Source organism: Eumetopias jubatus, unplaced genomic scaffold (genome assembly GCF_037043125.1).
Source record: "Eumetopias jubatus isolate StellerSeaLion01/CBP00866 unplaced genomic scaffold, mEumJub1_p1.0 scaffold_8, whole genome shotgun sequence".
Taxonomy (NCBI): domain Eukaryota; kingdom Metazoa; phylum Chordata; class Mammalia; order Carnivora; family Otariidae; genus Eumetopias; species Eumetopias jubatus.
Window position 1 is genome coordinate 60,479,658 of NW_028274814.1, and position 15,263 is coordinate 60,494,920.

Genomic DNA, 15,263 nt, shown 5'->3' on the forward strand with positions numbered 1-15,263 from the left:
ATTATAAAACAATAAATGAAAGGGTCATTAAGCAAATCCATTTGAAGAATAGTTCAGCCAGATAAGATTAAATTCTTTCAAGATTAAATTCTTTCACAATAAACTAGTATCCACATCATTTTGCTTTATCAAATGTTAGCTGGAATAATATTAGCTACTATTTACTAAGCGTTTATTTATAGGCATTAGGCATAGTATTACATGAATGCTTCTTCACTCAAGTCTCAAGATTATCTTGTGAAAGGGGAATTTTTATCCCCACATCTCAGATTAAAAAAAACTGAGGTGCGGAAAGACTGTCCTACAAGTTGAGGAATCCAAGTCCACCACAGTCTGAAACTCCAAACCATTTCCATTCCAACTATTCTGCTCTCAGCCATCATTATATAATACAGTGATTATGCTTAGTTTGACTCAAAATTCTCAAATATTTCACAAGGAAATTCTTGTTAGTAGTGATCATAACTTTAAACTAAGCTCTTTCAAGTCAGTATAACATGCAAAATACAAATTTAGTTACCTGACTTGAAAAATACATCAACGATGACATAACATTTGTTATCTCATGAAAAAAAGTATTAAACAAGCTCTCTGATTCAAAATACCATTTTGATTATGGAACAGGGGATTATACATGAAGCTAGGGTTGAGCAAAGCCCGGAGAGCTGGGTCTTGCTGGGATCTGAGGGTAAGTCAGGACATAAATAGCAGGACACTTTTAACTAATTTCTTCTATGCCTCTTGCTCTTGCTTTGTCCCACTGTTTTCTGAAATGTCTTGGCAATCCCTTACCTTTTAAAATGTTGAAAGGGACACTTTGGGGAAAAAAAGAAACTGCTCTTCTTTTCCCCCTTAGTCATATATTTGAGTGAGGTCTAAATAATTCTGACCACAAAAACTGCACTGTATTATAATATATTGCCTTCTAATAGTTTATTCTGGATTCAAGAGGTCAAAAGAAAAACCCTGCCTTTGCCATGTCCCCAGGCCCTTCTCTAAATTTAATTAATATATATTTTATCAAGGGATAGGAATAAGGCTAAGATTTTCGTCCCCAAAGCCTAAGACAACAAAATGATTCTATGCATATCTCACCCTTGACCAAAAAAGACCCTTGAATACCACTGAGGCAAAAAGACTGTCTCTTTCACCACACTTCCCTCTATCCTCAATTCTATTTTAAAAACAGAATATTCACTCATAATAACACTAGATTTTTACCTCACAGTATGGAAAATAAAGGTGGTAGAGAGAAAATGGAAAAGACAGTGCAATTCTCTAGAGACAAGGAAAATAAGGAAGAAAAAAAAAGATGGAAGGGAAGGAGACAGAATCTTTTTGTTTAGTCCACACCCTCTGGTAAAGTTAGAGGTTTGCTTCAAGATAAAATTGCCTCTTTCAGTACTCAATGGTATTTTATTTCTATGCAACTTCCTTCTCAAATAGGTTAATTACAGAGGCAATTAGTCTAGCTACACACAGGATGTCACTATTCCCTTATATAAATAGAACTAGCACACATGTTTCAGGCAGAGAAAAATATCTGTAAAGACCAATTTCAAAATGTAATAGAAGTTCTGGGTTGAGGGATGCTATTTTGCCTAGTTTGAGTTAAATTTCATTGTTTTCACCATTCTTGTTTATTGAGCACCTTCATGTTTTATCATTACTGTGGAAGTTCTCTACATGAACTAGGAAGGTCTGCTCAACTCAGAATAAAAAAAAAAAATCCAGAAAGGAGAGGTATCATGGCACAAGGTAACTGAACAGGAATAAGTTAAGGCCTTCTTATTAGCAAGGCAAATAGATAGGAAAAAGGGAGCTGGAACTGAAAAAGCTAATTCTATATTAGTTTAAACAAATGTTCTGACCTATAGAGCTCCTAGGTTTTTTGTGCAAGTACTTTATTTTACATATTCAGAGTTTGGAAATTAGTGACTACTGCAGTTCTGAGAACCAAAGGTTTCATTGCACGAGAAGCATTTGAAGTGAGCTTTTCTAAAAACTGAATCTATGTAGCTCCGGGCAGCACAAGCCAGTCTTGGTGCCACACATGGAATTCACAGGAAAAGTTGTCAAGTCACTAATAATGGCATCCATTTTAGCCTGAAACTTCTAACTACTGATTATTGCTTATATGTTTATCAACACCAAAATGATAAAGTGCTTTTCAAAAGAATAAATTGCTGTATCTAGTACTAAATACATATTCATAGAGGGACTATCCTTCTTGATGGTAGCTACCCAGGAAGACAAAACTGCAAGACACTAATGACACACTAACATCTGTGGTTCATTAGCTCGCTTGTTTACTGTGGCAATAGTGAAAGCAAGGTCCTGGGGTCAGATCCTCATATTAACCAGTGCATTCCTTTCTCTTCTTTGGCCATTGATTATTTTTTACTCACTTGTGACCAGCTGTCTCAAATAAGACTTGCCCTTGGTCATAACAGGGCCTGAGCAAGAGATACAGTGACCATTAGTACCAGAAAAAGAAGTTCAAGTCCTACTTCCTACTAAAGGATGGCTCCACTACATTCTTTTCACACATGAAGCACTACATATTGCTTACAAGCCAACCTGGCAGTGTGTGCTTCAACCCCGCATCCCTCTGCCTGGCTCCGAATCCTGACTCCACCTTCTACTAGCTGTTGAGTCACAGCAAGTTACTCAATTTCTCTTTCTCTCTCAATTCCCTAAGCTGAAAAACGGGTTTAATAATAGTACTGGCTTCACGAGATACTTAGGAAGCTTAAATTAGATGCTACATGCAAAGACGAAAAGCAGTACCTGGCAAAAAGAAAGTCCTCAGTTAATGATAGATACTGAAGTATTCCGTACTGAACAAAAAGCGATGGGCTTTTTCTGATATTGTGTGTGTGTGTGTGTGTGTGTGTGTGTGTGTGTGTGTGTATTTAAATCTGGAGGTCTTGCATTTAAATTCAACCTCCTTCAAGACAAAGCAGAATTTTAAATAGTGGTTAAGATTCTACAGGATCAGTGAACTGAGGTTTGTAAATCCCTCTATCCGCACAGAATCTTCCCATAGTGTAGGCTGGTACAGCAGTCTCTCTGGGATTTCAATTCAGCTTACCTGAGTGGATTGCAGCAGCAATGTAGAAACAGGCTTCCCTCTTCTAAAATGAATCCAAAGCTACTGCTGATGACACGGGAATGGGCAGGGAACGTAGTGATCTCCCTTCCAGAAGATGAACAGTGCCACTGAGAACTTCTGAAGTAACTTTTTTTGTAAAAGATCATTGGCTTTATTGCTTGTATTTGACCTTTTATGCCGTATTTCCTCTAGGGAGTTTGTGAGTGGGTGAATAAGTCAGCTTTGCAGCTAGGCAAATAAGTTGTTTTGACTATAGTGCCTACAAATATAGAGATATCTGCATATGCATATTCTTTCCAATGCATGCACCAGGATAGTTCCAGAAAGTATGACAATTAAAAATGTATTGCAGAAGTTATAAAGGAGCAAATTAGGATATTTCCTTCAATGTAACAGCCAAATAAACAATGTTTGCTATTACAAGTCACACACACACACACACACACACACACACACACCACACACACACCACACGCTGGTTTCAGTCTCATGATCTTTTCACATGGGATTGCCTGCTAAGATTTAGTCTTTTGTGGAGCATAGGAACCTCAAGGTTTTAGAATTACTGATCTTATATTTTCAGCCCCTGCAACAGCTGATGTGAACTGGCTTCATGGGTAACCAGATCGATTGTGTAGACAGTAGTACTTAAGAGGGCATGGGGGAAGGGAGTCAACTGAAACAGCCTACAAAATGGACTATAAAATCACTATCAGAATAGACACTATAAACACAATAGAATTCTTCACAGCCCAGTTCTTCTTTACACAAATTAGGGCATAGAACAACAATTCAAATCAGCCCCGACGCCAGGACTGTGTGATCAGGTAAGAAGTCAACACTAGGGCTTAACAAAAATTGCTATGAAGCTGACTGGTCAGTTATATGGCTGTAACTCCTTGCCCTCTAACTCAACATTTTAGATGAGTTTGGTATTTAACAATTACTTAGATATAAAATGACCAGTTGTTCAGAGCATTTTGTTTTTTTTTCAACTTCTTTAGGATCTTAGAAAATCACCGTGACTCTTCATGGTAAAAAATGAGAGCTATTAGTGTAACAGCATTACACGTATTATAAAATGGCCTCATCTGCCAGTAGAATCAAGTGTTTTGTAAAACTCCACTCCTCAAACACTTCATTCACAGAAATTAAAAAAAAAAAAACTAAACATTTTTATTTCTATACACATTGTACCTATTGGTACAAAAAATATATAATTATATAGCTGTTAATCTATTAATTTTAATTTGTTAATCTATTACTACTTTTACCTTTATTTAATATTATGTGATGAAAATTTACCTGTGAAGTGGTATCTAACTAAATTTTGCCGAATTGGTTTTACTAATACTTTTCTCCTGTTTGCTCTGCTTTTTCCCCTTTTCTCTCTTAGTTGGCTCTTGACTTTACTGGGCAGAAAATCATTTAGATTCATCTTTTTACTACATATAGTTTCAGTTTCCCCTCTCATTCTTTCTTCTTTCTGCCATTACCCCTGGAAGATAGCCAGAAGCCATGCTGGAGAGGTGCCAAGATGACCTGTTCTTGTAGAGTTTGAGCACCTCTGTGTACATCTCTGCTAGGCTTACCTAAGTCACCACTTAGAATATTGAGTAGATAGAGCAGGTTAGAATAGTCAGCACTTATAAGTCAACTGGTTACATGATACAAAAATATATAGCCAACTTCAGAATTTATAGCAATAACATTTATGTATCGTGTTACTCCTAGAACAATCCAATTTATAAAGTGCCTATTGTGTATACATAAGGAATAATCATAAATCATTTACATTAAACAGTGTCAACTAGCAAAACACAACTTTCCCCCTAAATTCTGCACACTAAGATTAATGAGGTTTTTGAAAGGAAGCATACTAAAAAAAAAAAAAAAAAAAAAAAAAAAAATCAACTCTGATTCATCCTAGGTGGAGAACATATCCATATAAAGGAGCAGGTGTCTGTAGTATGATTTAGAATACCTATGGAACATCTCTGGAAAACATTAACTTTCTCTGAAGTAGAGAGCTGTCCACGAAATAAGCTGGGAATGTGGCAAGAACCCAAGTCTATCACCAACTTCAAGCTTTCTTTTTATTTCCTTCTCAGTAAAGAATGGATTTAAAACAAATAAACAGAGAAAACTTTAGGCCCTATTTGACCAGTTGTCTGACATGTTTTCATCTACAGGCACTCTTAGAAGACATGGGAAAGATTATGTAGATTACCTGCTTTGTCTCTTTGATTCCTAGTTGGAGAGAAACTCCTATCAGTGACCAAAGCTATCAAAAGTTCTAAAGTAAAACTCAAATATGTATGTGGATTTTCTCCTGTTCACCCCTCAGCTCATACCCTATTCAGACAGGCAGCTGTCTTTAGAAATGTATGCTCTGGGGTCTCGGATTAAACCCATTCCTTCTCCTTAAAAAGCCCTTAAAATAAATAATAGGGAATGTTTTGACTGTTCACATCTGTAAAAGCATTTACTCTTATCTGAAACTCACACCTATGCAGCTGAATTCGACATCATGTAAAAAAACAAACAAACAAACAAAAAAACACAGTATGGATTGCTCTCACAGTATTTTAGTCCTCTATCTTTTGTCTTTAGAAAGGATTACAGGAGTGACACTTTCTTCCTGCTTTAACTCACAGCCTTAAAAATATCCATCAATTTGTTTTAGCCAAAATGGAAAAATAACAAATTTTAAATTATATATTTTTAAAAGTTCTTTAAAAAAACTCATTTCTCTAAACTCTACTGATGACAAATATGACTATGGAGAGAAGCAACTCCCTATCTTGGTTAAATCTAAAATTGAATCTGAAAAACAGAGAATTGTATAGCAAGAAAATCTGTAAACTGGTTTTCAGTGAATGAACTACCTGCTGTTTCCTACTCACAGATAATTGACACTGTGTAAAGATATGCTGTAATCTAGAAAGCAAAACAAAACAAAAACCATACACACACGGAGTGGTAACAGATCAAACAAGAACAAACTTTTCAGTTGAAGCAAGAACTGATGGTAAACTGAGGTTTTCAAGAGTTTTTAAAAATAACATGTCTGTGTGAAAAGCCAGATACATTACAGCCTTTGCAGAAATATTTTGAAAAGTGGACACCCTCCAAAACAGCTGTAGCATTTCAGTAGCATTAGTTGATAGAGAAAATATAATGTCTTTCTTCACAACCGAGAATACCGAACTTAACAAGGAACAGTGACAAATCACTTTAGTCACAAGTAGAAGATTTGGGTTAAAAAGCTTATCCATTCATGAGGAAGAGTGTTAAAACCTCAGAGGGTTTTTGCTTGTGTGAAGAGACAAAAGGTGGCACAGTAAACCCACCTTCAATTAACATGTTTATTCTTTTAAAAATATCTGGCAATCATGGAATTCCTTCCCATTTTTGTGTAATATTTTGATTCACTTAAGAAAAACTCCTCTTGTGTTCAGAGATGCAACTTAGAATCCCAGGCTAACTCCTGCCTGTCAATAAACTGAGAAATCTAGGTAAAAATAAAGAATATTTATGACTGTTACCTTGGCAGTTGCTATGTCAGTGTCCACCATCATTAAAAGACTGTTTTCTAACCAATATTAATGAAAAGTACACAATCACTCTGTAGGCATTTTTAAAGTATCCACATTTTCCAATGATTGACCTGTATTTCCTACCAATTTTCTTAAGATTTCTCAATCAAAAATAATTTTTAAAGAAACAACTGACATCACCAACATGTTCTAAAATGAAATATAGCTAAAAAGAAAAAAAATCAGCAAATCTACAGATAGTTTGGGCCAATCATCAAAAGGATATTCTTTACAAATCACTTTCATAGACCAGATAAATATCTTTTCCCAAGTAATAATATTTATTTTTAAATTTCTTTGAGTGCAGTTGACACACAATGTTACATTAGTTTCAGGTATATAGGTTAGTGATTTCACAGGTTTATACATTATGCCGTGCTCACCACAAGTGTGGCTGCCAACTGTCCCCTTACCTTGCTATTACAATATAATTGACTGTATTCCTTATGCTCTGCCTTTTATTCCCTGATTAATACTTTTTTCTTTTCTTTCTTTTTTTTTTTTACTAAATTGAAGGGATTTAGGATGCACATAAACACAGGCCCCCATCACAATAAAAGTTGTTGAACCAACACTGGAAAACTTCTTTTTATCCTAATAGAAGTCTTCTGATGTTGCCAATTTAAAGTTTTCGCCACGAATAAAAGATTTTGTCTCTTTTCCTCATACACAATAATAGTTACAGAAACACCATCAAGGTGAACCACTCATTTCTACTTTAGCTAACAAGAAAATATAACTTTTTTCATTATTAATTTAATATTATCATTTAAACAACTAGTTATAGATTGCATGCATTTTGTGTCTTTTTTCAGGAAACAATCTAAGTAAAAACACATTTTCCTGGATGGCTATGGATATCAATGCTGGTTTTCATTTATTCCAGAAGGCATTGATTCATTGTTACTTTTAAGAGTTTCTTAATCTAGAATCCATGGATCACTAGGAAATCTACAGTTTTCTGGAAATCTACGCAAAATTTCATGTGTATATACCCATTGTGATTTTTCTTCTGACAGCAATTTATTTTGTTTATTTATTTATTTTGCTACCTAGCATCTATGCACCCTCTTTCTGTTAAAAGTACCCTCTTTCCCTCTGGGAGGCAATCCCAATGCCTAGCTCACGGAAAGTGATAAAGATGACTCTCTCTCTTGCTCCGAGAGAGGTGTGCAGGATTAGTCTGTGATCTAATCAAAGCCAATTAGTACAAAGAGACTTTTGATAGGGCTTCTGGGAAAGAGACTCTCTTTTTCCTATTTGATCTGAATGAAACATGAGAGGATGTCCATGCTGAAACAATTCTATTGCCACCATCTTCCTCCCAAGTGAAGCCAAGACTGAAGCTGTCTTAGTGGAAGCTAAGAAATGGAGAGAAGCTGAGTCCTGCTTACATTATTTCAATACAGAAGTTAGCTCTTTGCCTAGACTTTCCATGTTTTAATAAATAACACAAGTACCTGCATGCACATTCACACCATCTTACTCCCCAACATACACATAGCTGACTCCTTCCTTCTTCAGCTCAACTGCTACTGTCTCTGACCTTTACTATCTAATAAAAATTCCCCTCTCTGTATCTTTACGTCTGTCCATCCTACCTGTCTACGTTTAGTCAAAATCATATGCCATATGCTGTTTCTTAATTTGGTGCACAGGAATTTGGTCAGTTTTCCTGTCCTTTTCTGTCGAAGTATACAAGTACAGGATTGTCTTCCAATTTGGGGGAGCGGGGAGGGAGGAAAACAGATTAAAAACTGAAGATTCAAATAGAGAGCCATGTTGTAAATTTCATCAAGGATGGAACAAATTGAGATTTTTATTAGACATATACAAGAAAATATATTTCAGTCAAGCAAATATCTTTAGCATAGATTAGGAGGAAAGGATTTTTATGCATTTTAATCTCCATTCCAACCAGACTTAGCTGACATAATTATGGGGCCCCTAAAAGTAACTGCTGGGGTTTAGAAGCACTTGCCACTTCTTTTGAACTGGCTCTATAAATGCCAAGAGTGAGTATTTCAGATTAAATGAATAGATTAATAAACATCTTTAGAATATCCATCATTAAGGTTGATTTATGTTCTATTGCCATCAGTAATTCAAGGAAATGCCATGCTATTCAAAAAATATTTCATGTCGTTCTCACCATTTTGCCAGTGTTATGACACCATGTAAGTAAGACAGTATCTATATTCTTCTGCTGTTCTAACCTATACTCAAAAGCCAATAGATATTAAACCACTTTAAGTTTACATGGGCATCAGCATAAGAATCACTCATATTTATAACTCTGATGAATGGCCTTTCATTTATAAATTTATAGTGTATCCATAATTTCTTTAGGGAACCAAAAAGTTCATTCAAAAAACTTGCCACAACATTTATCTATGCAAAGATGATGGATATGGTTTATAAAATTAAATGCTTTTAAAAATTAAAATCATATTGAAAAAAAAAAAGGACATGTTTTTTTCTTGGGTTGCTCACATTTTAAAATGATCCCAACTGCACTCTCAGCACTTACAATGCTTAATCTAGATAGCATATTAATATATGTATTAAATTGGTCTAAATATATTGTTAGTGGACTACTGGACATCAAGTTCACTTAAATTTATTATTTTATTTTCTAATTCTACTCCTCTATATTAAGCTATTAAAATATATAAAGTATAATTGGGATATAATATTTCTTATTTATATTACTGCATTTGCTGTGTTTATTTCTTCAGGACCACTCCCAGCATACTGCATGGTGTATGGTAAGCATGGGCTATTATAAACTATAACTTAAATAAAGTACATATTTGCCAAAAATCAACATTAACTAAACAAGGAATCCTATTTTATTCCAATATAGACTTTGCTCAATTGGAGAAATCAGTAAAGTAAGAGAAAATGAAAGGTAAAAATGATCATTAAAGTAACCAATGAAATGCAGAGTATCAACATTACAAGTGTGAAGAAGAAATGCACATTGTTGTTATGTATGATGTGCTCTGGTAGCATTCCTATTCTCTCTTCATTTGCCCTCATGTACTATTAACGTAGGAAATACAGACAAATCTCAGTGCTATGTCTCCCCCACACACACACAAAGGCAAAGGAGGTAAAACTATTTTTTAAAGATCTATCCTATTACTAAAGAATATATTAAAAAATTGAAGCTGAGTTTTTTTTTAAGATTTTATTTATTCATTTGAGACACAGACATAGAGAGAGGGAGAGCATGAGCAGGGGGAGAGGCAGAGGGAGAGGGAGAAGCAGGCTCCCCGCTGAGCCAGGAGCCCGATGTGGGACTGGATCCCAGAACCCTGGGATCATGACCTGAGCTGAAGGCAGACGCTTAACCATCAGAGCCACTCAGGTGCCTCTGAAGCTGAGTTTAAATATTTGATTCAGTTAATATGAATGACAACCTCCAAATTACTAAATTTATCATTAGCTCATCCAGTCAAAAAAAATTTTTTTCCAAATGCTTGTAAAACTCGTAGGCAAAATATTTCTTACATATTACACTTTCTCTGTTCTGCTTAAAACTAACATAATATTAAAAAATAAATAAACAGTTTACATACCCCAGTGGATCGCTAGCTCCTTGTGGACAGGAACATATTTGTCATCATCTTTGGGTCACCCGGGGTGAGCACAGCACCTGAGATATAATGCATACCCCATAAATGTTTTTGAATTAACTAAATGATACAGTGCTGACTGGAATCCATTTGGAAGATGTGAATTCAATGACACAACCATTCTATATAGCAATCCTCTTTCTCTGTATCCTACATTATTAAACTATCAGTGCACATTCTTATACATTTGAATGACAACTTTGTCCTGAAAACAATTCTCAAGAATAGTTGCTTCTAAATGCTTGTTACATTATATATTCTTATTGTCCTTTGGTTTTGGTGGAGGCAACAGAGTAAAGTGTTTGAGATCATGTACTTTTGAGTTAGGATGACACCGGTTTAAATCCTGGTTCCACCATTGACTAATTTACATGGTCTTGGGTAAGTCTCTTAATCGATAAATCTCAGCTTATCTTTAAAAGAAAAATAATTATAGCATCATCCTATTAATGTTCAAAAAATTAAAGGAAACAACGCTTAGCACACTGCCTGACACATGGTATGCCCTCAATAAATGATAACAACTATTTGCATTCATTTCTCTTTCCCTCCCTCCTTTTCTGTGTGGTGAAGAGTTAAGCTTATGCAAGGAAAGATCTGGCCTTTGTCTTTGACTACTAAGAGGTGATCTCTAGGTCCTCCAAATGTCATATCTGGCAAGAGTGTCTTTGCTTGCCTGAGAGCTTTGGCCACAGGACAGTCAAACGGTGTGATTTTGGATGGCGGCTTGGGAACATGCAGTATCAATTTTGCCTCTGGAAGGAACTGAAGACTAAAGGTATCAACCCAACAGTGACATCCAGGAAGGGCTGGAGACTAAAGGTCAGAAACTTGGACAGTATGTGATCACATCCCATTAAAAACTCTAGACACTAAAGGCTCAAGCGAGCTTCCCTGGTTGACAGTGTTCCATGTATACTGTCATATTGATGCTGGGAAAGTAATGCATCTGATTCTATAAGGAGAGGACAATGAAAGCTCTGTGATTGGTCTTTCAAGCCTCAAACTCAGACTCAGCCTTAGCCTTATACTTAACAGCTTGAGACTCAGCCTTACATACTTTTTCCCCTGGCTGATATTAATTTGTATTCTTTCCCTGTAATAAACTATAACTTTGAGTATAATCTGTTTTAGTGAATACTTCTAGCAAGTTGTCAAACCTAAAGGTGGTTTTAGAAACCCCTCAAACTTGCAGCTGGTGTCAGAAATGAGGAGTATGTGGGGAAATGTGCTTGTAGTTGACTGAGTTTGTAGCTGACTAATTGTACAGTTAGTTAAACTCTTGTACCTTCCTTATTTAAATCTAGAAATCCCCAAAACTTTATCATTCAAGTTAACTTAACAAAGCTTTTACTACTAAAAATCACTCTGAAGTGATGGTGTTTATGTATAGATTATATGGCATTGTTTTTATTATTCTTGCACAAACAATAAAAACCACCCCCACTGCCACACCCCCAGTAATAAATATAGAAATGTTTTGTTTGGTTTTGGTAATGTGAATGGTAGGAATATTCAGAAGTGAATGAGTCACAAACAAGTAAAATTTCTAAATAATAGTAATAGTAGATCTGTCAAGGTCAAATGTTAGAAAATTAGCTTCATTAAAAGATGTGCTAGTTTTCAAACAAAATGTTAATTAAATCATACCTTTATTTTTGCTTTCCCTAAGACGCTGTTTACAACTTGTGTTTTTTTTTTTTTAATGTTATAAATAAAGGTTTGGTAGGTGGTATTTAAGATGCTCCTCCCAAATTCTCCTAATTGGGAAACATGCTCTGCATAGTCCCTAGAAATGTGAATATCATGGCTTTTACTCTCCCAAATGGGTTATATTGTATAACTCTAAAACAGGGGAACTATCTGGGTAGACCTAACCTTTTAAATCTTGATCTAGAGGTCAAAAACAGAGGGAAATAGAGATCTGAATCATAAGGAGGATTTGACACACCATTGCTAGCTTCAGGATGGGGGAGAACCTATAGAGCCTCTAGGAGCTACGGACAACCCCAAGCTAATAACCAGCAAGGTAACAGGGACCCCAGTTCTACAACCACAAAGAGCTGAATTCTACCAACATGAATGAGTTTCGAAGAAGATTTTTTTTCCTCAAGAGTGTGCACAAAAGAACTCAGCCAGGCCAACCTTGATTTCAGCCTGTGGTTCTCTGGGTAGAGAAAGCCACGCCATGCTAGACTCGACCTGGAGAACTCCAAGCTAGTGAGTGGGCATTGTTTTAAGCCACTAATTTTTTAATAATTCGACACACCAACAGAAAATTCGTACCCATAGGAACAAAATGCATGTATTTTACTGACCTCTCTTCAGTCTGTTGCTCTGAAAACAAGTATCAGTTATGTGCTTGGATTCATGAACCATGTAGACCCCAGGTTACCATGGCCAATGCTGAAAATTCATAGACCCACTCTGAATAAGAAATACAGAAAAGATACTCTGTATGCCATAAGCTATAGACTTATGGTCAGAAACTTGGACAGTATGTGATCACATCCCATTAAAAGGTCAAAAACTTGGACAGTATGCTAAAAATGAATGCCCAATGTGATGGTATTAGGAGGTGGGGCCCTTTGGAGGTGCTTAGTTCATGAGGGTGGAGCCCTCAGGAATGGAATTAGTGCTCTTAACAAAGAGACCCCAGAGAACTCCCTACTTCTTTCTACCATGTGAAATTACAGCAAAAAGGTGGCCATCTAGGAAGCAGGCTCTCTCCAGACACAATGTGCTGGTGCCCTGATTACAGGCTTCCCAGCCGCCATAACTGTAAGAAATAAATTTTTGTTGTTTATAAACCACTCAGTTTATGGTATTTTTATTATAGCAGTCCATATGGACTATGACAAAAATGTATTTATTGCCTATAAAACAGATCATTTGGAAACCTCAACTCTCTATCTCCTATATGGAAGGTGTTCAGAAAGTAACTCTTAAATATGCTGTGAATTATCTCTAGATTTTCTTGGGCCATCTTAAGAGGTGGGAACAGTCAGTACCCATGGCTTCTTGAGGCATATGTAGGAAACTACTATATGTTCAGTGCAGAGTGACAGACTCTCTAAGTATCTGGAGAGAGGTCGGAGATCACTTAAAAGGAGTCTCCCAGGAGCCTTCATAGAATATGTTACAACAGTTTCTCCCTGTCTCATTCCCTTTTCATTCATTACTACAATGCTACCATAATATTTTTTTATAAAAAACAAATCTCATCATGTTGTACCCCTACTCAAAATGACCAATTTTCATGGCCCTCAAGATAAAGTCATTCATCCATTTATACACTAAATATTTAAGTATGTACCAGATGCCAAGTTCTGTGCTAGGTGATAGGGACACAATGGTCAGTATAATAGACAAGGTCCTGCTCTTCAGAGCTTTGCTCTTTCAAAAATATACTTCCCATTTTATTTATAAAAGCCTATAATTAATCTTTAATCCCTAACTTGAGCTTCACTCCTCTGGGAAGCCCTTTTTGACACTTCTAGGCAAAATAAGGCACCCCTTCTCTCCCATAAAATACTGTTCCTAATCATAAAATAAAATTGACCATATTGTATTAAAATTGCATGAGATTACATGCCTGCATCCTCTGCAAGCAGAATACTGAGAGAAAATTCAGGAAGCATATACATATCAAATTCCTAGAGTCAAAAAGAGATTATGAATGAGTAGTTCTTCTTGGAAGGAGCTAACCCTGGATCTACTCCCTTCTGCAAAGTAGGATATACAGTGTATGTATATATATATATATATATATATATATACATAATGGAAAGAAAGTATTCTAACTTGAGAGTAGGAACTAGGCTGGGAGGTAAGGAATGAGAGCCCATGAAATAACCTGTGCTAGCCCACACATCTTCAGTATGCTATGCTGTGATAATTCCTCCTGACCCTCTATACTCTCTATCTCAATTAGGAGTTCCTGGAGGTCTGGCCCTTTGTAGACTCCAGTATGCAAGCTGGGAGGTCAGCTACTGTCTAGAACAAAGGGGCTATTAATCAGCTTACCTAGTGAGACAACAATTTTGAATGACAGAATTTGAGAGTAGAAAGTTGTTTATAAAGTTTTCCAAAAATTCCCTGTGAAAAAAACAAAAGCTAAATGTGGATCCTTCCACATTGGGAATGCGCTCGCACTCCTATGAGAATATAGGAATTCTCATGTACGTACGGAGGAAGGGGGAAAGAAGTCTAAGGCAAGGAGGGAGGCAGAGCTCAGAAACAGGGGCCAGGCTTTCTGCATTTCTTGTTATTAAATCGATAAGGAGGTGGGGCAGGAGAATGTCAGCTGGATAAAAGGAATCCAAGGGCCTATCGGCTGACAGTTCTCTTTCACGGACATCGTTTGTTGGGGAGGGGATGGAGGAGATCAGAAGTCTCTCAGAGAATCCCTGTTGTAAGTTTTGTACCTATCTAACCCGGCAAAGGAGAAAACACAGGTGAAGGAAGGTTCCCAGACAGACTAAGTTAAAATTGGTTATTCCTCACAGGTTGTGTGCATGTGCAAAAACCTAAAAATTTCCAACACACACATACACACAAGCGTGACAGAGAAAGACTGAAAAAGCCTTGGGATGAGATAAGGAAGAGGGAACTCGAGTTCAAGGCAATCGTAGGTCAGCAGCAGCCATTCTGGCTCAAAACCCAGGCAGAGTCCTGCTACACCATCAAGAACAGAGGGCTCTACTGATAGAGACAGTATCAGAGGGCAGAGCCGGGAAGGATACAGAGGACAACCCCAGGGCCAGCAAGCACAGATGTGATGCTCCACACTCCTGAGCGAGCCACAGTGATACATAAACCCCTCAAAGATGGTTTCGTTAGTGCAGACAGGGGCAGAGCCAGCACAAAAGCGAGGTTTGTGAGGCACTTAGGAGGGCACAAAATGCA

General features: G+C 36.6%; 1 protein-coding gene across 1 annotated transcript in view; it reads right to left on the reverse strand.

Moving 5' to 3' along the window:
• The window catches only part of SOX5 (SRY-box transcription factor 5), a 1,012,050-nt gene that overhangs the window by 812,161 nt on the left and 184,626 nt on the right, over positions 1 to 15,263 (reverse strand). The window contains exon 3 of the mRNA XM_088025573.1: positions 10,299 to 10,375. The gene's annotated coding sequence lies outside the window, so the exon portion shown is untranslated. The remainder of the gene's footprint in view (positions 1 to 10,298; positions 10,376 to 15,263) is intronic.